Below are 6,000 nucleotides of genomic sequence, written 5' to 3' on the forward strand. Positions count from 1 at the left end.
TTCAGATAGCAGGGAAAACCTGTACTACTTTGTGCATAAGGTGATACAGAAATAGAGCCACTAAGAAACTCAGTAACTTTCACTCAAAGAATTTATACTCTATCTGGGAGGAATGATATAAACCCATAAAAAAATACATATAGTGAAAGGCAGCAGGGTAGAGCCAGAAAGGCTCTGAAGGCTATCATACCTCAATTTGAATCTGGGCTTTATGACCTACTCTCGGTACGATCTGTAAAAAGTTACCTTCTTCTCGTCTCTAGACTTCATCCATAAAATGGGATAATAATCTACCTCTTGCAAATCAGTGTAAAAAAAAATACAAAGCACCTCTTATAGTGCCTGGAACATTTATAAAGTACTCAATAATTACTCCTATTGTTATGATCATCTTAGAGCCAGAAGCGATTATTTAATCCAATTCTCATTTTACAGATGGGGACACCAAAATATCACAAAGCAGGATATGAATGTCAAAGGAGTGCAACAAACTGGGTATATGACAAGATCATTAGTAATAAATCATGTGAATTTTCAGGTCAGACTTTCAGAAGTGGACACTGAATTATGAAATGAACACTGCTGTATAATGGAAAACAAAAGCACAATCTCTTGTTACTGATAATCAAACATAGGTTGTAAACCTACATACTAAAAACAAGGTTTACATCACAAGCATAAAAATAAACGCAAAAGTAAGCTTTACATTAAAACAGCAAAATATTATTTACCAAGCAACCCTGAGGAGAAAAAACAATCTCCCAAAGTCAACAGGTGAGGCTTCATTGAAAGATGACTTCAAAACTGTTTTCTGACAATATCCAGGGTTTTCACTAAATATCACTTCACTGAACACAACTTAACTGTAGTTAGTGTCCCACTTCTGTTAAATTTGTTTAAAACATATAAACTTTAAATGAGCCAGTTGCTAGCCTTACTGGACAAAACAAGAAAGCCACCATTGTGTTAATTATCTCCACTAACATTGTATTCAGTTCTTTTTTGTTATTTCAACATTATAGTGACTGACTTATTCCTTTACTCATAAACATTAACTTAGTAATAAAAAACATATTTTTGTAGCAATAAAAAAAAAAACTTACACCTTAGAACTGCATTTCTATGCTAATTTTTAAGGCTTCTTCCCTGCCTTTCCCATGAATCTTTATCAACTTTTAAGTTACCATTTTTTATTTCAAGACTTTTTCATTCGGTCACCAAATTTACATTCCAACTCTTCCGAAAAGTTTACATTTTTTTCTTCTCTTGACAGACACAAAAGTACGTCCCAAGGAAAAGTTCCAAGAGGTAACACAGAGCAGATTTCTACTTTACTGAAAACAGGAAATGCTACCTATTCACCAAGAACTACTCAATTAGGACAAATTGAAAGTAAGCTAAAAAGCATAGCCGAAGAACCACACTTTGCTTTGGAAAGTTTCAAGGCTAAACACCAGTGCATCTCTGGGGTTTTTGTCCGGTTTTTGAAGGGAGCTGAAATCTTAACACTAAGAAAAAAAGGGGTCAAGGCCCATGGGTAGCACAAGTGATAAAGCAAGCATGCCTTCACTGAAAAAGTTAATTTAATTCTCTCTCCCTTGTTTCCTCTACCTTCTTTGAAGTTTTTCAACACCGGAGTAACTATCAATAGAGCACACACACACACACACACACACACACACACACACACACACACAGGCCATACACAAGGATTCTCCTGGTGTCGGGAGAAGAGGGTCCCCCAAATGTGATGAATTCAGCGAAGCAAAAACTCCTGGAAGAAGGAGACTACATCCAGAGAGGCCCGAATAACCGGCGAGGAGTACGAAGGAGCCTGGACTCCTCCGTCAGGGCCCAGGCCTCCAGCGGCAACCCGGCTGGGCAACGTGACTCAGGAAGGCGCGGGGCCGGCGGCGGCCTAGCTCGGCTGCCTCCGCGGACCTCCGGGGCCCTGCCTTCCCCGTCTTACCTAAAAGCGGGCGGGGACGGGAGGCCGCGGTCTGGATTCTCGTCTCCCACCTGCGGTGACGCGGAGGCGGCGAAGACGGCAGCAGCTGCAGCGGCGACTCAGACTCCGCCGGGCTCTGGCTCCGCGAACCGGCGATGAATCAGCCCGATTCCATTCAAAAGAGTCGCCCGGGCCTCCGCGGCGAAGCACTTCCGGGTTCACTCCTCTGCTTCGGCTTCCGTTCCCCCGACGGCCAATTGGAGAGGGCTCGGGAGTTCGGCGGGCGTCCCGGAGGCCTGCGCCACCCGGACGGCGCGGGCAACCCCGCTTCTCCAGGCGAGGCTGGGAGGGCGGGACGGAAGTTAGCGCCCGCGCTGCTCCCGCCCCTCAGACATTCACCCTTTTCTCCCCCCCCCACCTTTTTCTCCCCTCCTCTTCGCGTCCAGGCCGCGGTCGAGCTCTGGGACGCCCGCCTACCGGGCCCAGGAGGTGACGGGCTAGGAAATGTAACTACAGGGTTGCAGAAACCAGAACCCCTTTCGTTTGGGTGTTCACCACGGTCCTACTCAAGAACTGAAAGGTTCGTTTGAACTCGGTCATCTGAGAAGCAGAAAAGGGAGGGGTGTAAAGAGAGGGGAAATCGGTCAGGGGTTCTTTTCCACACTGCAGTCTACCCGCCTCCTTGTTTTCACCGCTTTCCAGGGATTGGATTTCAAGGAAAACCAACATTTCCCAAATGTTAAATCCACCTATTTTAAGCCCAATTTACAGGGCTCAAAAAAAAAAAAAAAAAAACACTTACGTTTCTCCATAGAATTAGCATCAATAAGGTTTCACCCATTATCTGCTCTGTGCTAGGTTTTCAAATAGCAAAACCACCCAGAAATGACTGATTACTGACGAATTTATATCATACTTCGCAACAGGCTCTGTTTAGGGCAACATGTTCACCCAGTCCCTCTCACTTTATCAAATATATTCCAAATAATGAGCATCTTTAAAGCATTTCTAAATCAAAAATGATGAATCCCCTGGATAGAGGGAAAGGAGGGATTACAGCATCTGAATCCAAAGCTACTTGAGTAGGCATAATTATACTGAATTTCCCTCTTGAAGATAGTCCATTTCTATCTAAAAAAAAAAACAAAAACAAAAAAAAACATGGGTTATTTTAACCATAGGTAATACTATATTTGGATCAAAATCTTTATGTTTACCCCCAAACCTGTTCCTCTTCTATTTGCTTTTTTTTTGGTGAATGAGCCTATCCTTCAACTGGTTTCCCTAATCAGACCTACGAGTTGACATTTCCCTCTTATTCACCTATTCCCACGGGCCTCCCAACTAATAACCCTAGAAATCATGAAGGATTTAAATCTATAAAAGACCTTTTCTGATCCACCACTCACCTTTTACCATTCCCTCTGCTTCAACCTTAACTCAAACCTTCATTACTTTTTTCCTAGAATGCAGCAATAATTTTAATCTCCCTGCCTTCAGTTTGTCCCCCTTCAATGCATTCTCCATTTAATTAACAAAGATTTTTTTTCAGCTACATAAGTACAGTCATGCCCCTTTGCTTAAAATTTCACCAGTGACTCCCCCAACAATCAATACAAAGGTCAAAAATCTCTCAACTTTGTTTAGAACACTCTTGCTTCCAGCCATACTAAAGTATTTAGCTAAGGAATGAGATGTCCATAGGGTCTATGAAAAACTCTGAGTCATTCCTGGGAATCTAGAAGGTAATATGCATGCTTAGGGGCATGTGCCTACCTAGGGCCCTGTGAATGCTGGGAAAGACCTGAGAAGGCCCCGAGCTCTCACTTCTGTCTGACCTTGAGGCTCTACGAAAGCTACAAGTGAAAACTAAAACAGAGGAGTAAACTCCCTGGCTCAGTGTTGAAGGCCTGCCCCAACACATTTACTAAGCCCCTCAACAAAGACTAGGAGAATTATTGGTTGAAGACATTTAAGGAAATCTCTGTCCAGTCATCAGATGATCACTAAGCTAACTGCAAAGACTTCACTGGTTACACACAACAAAGAATATAGACTTTAAGGAATGCATTCAAAAAAGTCACTAAATCAACAACTACTCTAACAGACAAAAGCCCTGGGGAGAGAGAGTCTGATTTCAAAAGTTCTCACATTATATTATTTGAAATGTCCAGTTTTCAAAATAAAAAAAAATTTTTCAATACAATACATGCAAATAAGTAATAATGTATGGCCCATACACAGTGAAAAAAGCAATTAATAGAAACTATCCCTGAGAAAGCCTATGTGTTGAACTTCCTACATAAAGACTCTATATAAGATATTTTAGGGGCTCCTGGGTGGCTCAGTCAATTGAGTGTCTGACTCTTGATTTCGGCTCAGGTCATGATCCCAGGGTCATGGTATCAAGCCCTGTGTTGTGCTCCACGTTGAATGTGGAGCCTGTTTAAGATTCTCTCTGTCTCAGCCTGCAGCCTGTTTCAGATTCTGGCTCTGGCTCTCCCTGCCCCTCCCCACTTGTGCTCTGTCCCTCTGTCTCTGAAATAATTAAACATTAAAAAAAAAAAAAAAGATTCTCTCTGCCTCTTCCTTGCATAGCCTCTCTCTCTCAAAAAAAAAAAAAAAATTACATACATTCACAAAGCTAAAAGAAACCATGTCTAAAGAACTAGAGGAAAGTATGAGGAGAATATTTCACCAAATAGATAAAATAAATAAACAGGAATTATTTTTTTAAAAATTGTCAAGTAGAAAAGTATAATAACTGAAGTAAAAATTTTATTACAGGAGCTCAATAGCAGATTTGAGCAGATGGAAAAAAGAATCAGCAAATTCGAATATAGATTTAGTTAAGATGATCAAGTTTGGGGAACAAATAGAAAAGAAAATGAAGAAACATGAATAGAGTCATGGAAGTCTGTAGAATATAATCAGGCATACCAATGTATGTATAATGGGAGTCTTAGCAAAAAAAGAGAAAAAGGCAGAAATATTTGAAGAAATAATGGTCTAAAACTTCCTAAATTTGATGAAAAACATTAATCTATACATCCAAGAAGATTAATAAATTCCAAATGGGATAAACTCAAAGAAATCCACACCTGGACACATTATAATCAACCTACTGAGAGCTAAAGCCAAGGAGAAAATCTTGAGAGTGTCAAGAGAAAAGCCACTCATCACATAATCCTCAATAAATTTTACAACCAAGGCTGTGGAAGCAGAAAGCAGTGGGATGACGTTCAAAATGCTGAAAGAAAAAAAATATCAACCAAGAATTCTACATCCAGGAAAACTATTCTTTAGAAATGAAGGAGAAATTAATATATTCCCAAAATATACGTATAAACAAAGATAGAGATAATTAATTACTAGGAAATGTGCCCTGCAAGAAATATTTAAGGGAGTCCTTCAGGTTGAAATGAAAGGACACTAGACAATAACGCAAAGCCACATGAAGAAATAGAGGACACTTGAAAAGACAGCTACATAAGTAAATGTACAAGACAGTTTAAACATATTTTTTGTTGTAATTAAGTTTTTACTATATGACTTAAAAAATAACTGCATAAAGCAATAATAATAATTCTGTGTTGGCATATTATGTATAAAGATGTAATTTGTATCACAATAACACAAAGGAGCGGGGAGGGAAGGAAGCTATATAGTAATAAAGTTTTTGTATACTATTAAAATTAAGTTGGTATTGGGGTACCGGGGTGGCTCAGTTGGCTAGGCATCCTATTCTTGGTCTTGGCTCAGGTAATGATCTCAAGGTTTCCTGAGTTTGAGCCCCTGACTCAGGCTCTGCACTGACAGCACGGAGCCTGCTTGGGATCCTCTCTCTCCCTCACTCTCTGCCCAACCCCCACTTGCTCTGTGTCTGTCTCTCTCAAAATAAATAAACTTTAAAATAAATAAATAGGGGCGCCTGGGTGGCGCAGTCGGTTAAGCGTCCGACTTCAGCCAGGTCACGATCTCGAGGTCCGTGAGTTCGAGCCCCGCGTCAGGCTCTGGGCTGATGGCTCGGAGCCTGGAGCCTGTTTCCGATT

The 6,000-nt window shown here is 40.9% G+C and overlaps 1 protein-coding gene across 1 annotated transcript in view; it reads right to left on the bottom strand.

Annotated features, from left to right (window-relative positions):
• PSMD14 (proteasome 26S subunit, non-ATPase 14) overlaps positions 1–2,134 on the bottom strand; it is a 99,349-nt gene extending 97,215 nt beyond the window's left edge. The window contains exon 1 of the mRNA XM_058715159.1: positions 1,970–2,134. The gene's annotated coding sequence lies outside the window, so the exon portion shown is untranslated. The remainder of the gene's footprint in view (positions 1–1,969) is intronic.
• Between the last annotated feature and the right edge of the window lie 3,866 nt (positions 2,135–6,000).

The sequence above is a fragment of the Neofelis nebulosa genome, chromosome 2 (assembly GCF_028018385.1).
Source record: "Neofelis nebulosa isolate mNeoNeb1 chromosome 2, mNeoNeb1.pri, whole genome shotgun sequence".
In the NCBI taxonomy this organism is placed as follows: domain Eukaryota; kingdom Metazoa; phylum Chordata; class Mammalia; order Carnivora; family Felidae; genus Neofelis; species Neofelis nebulosa.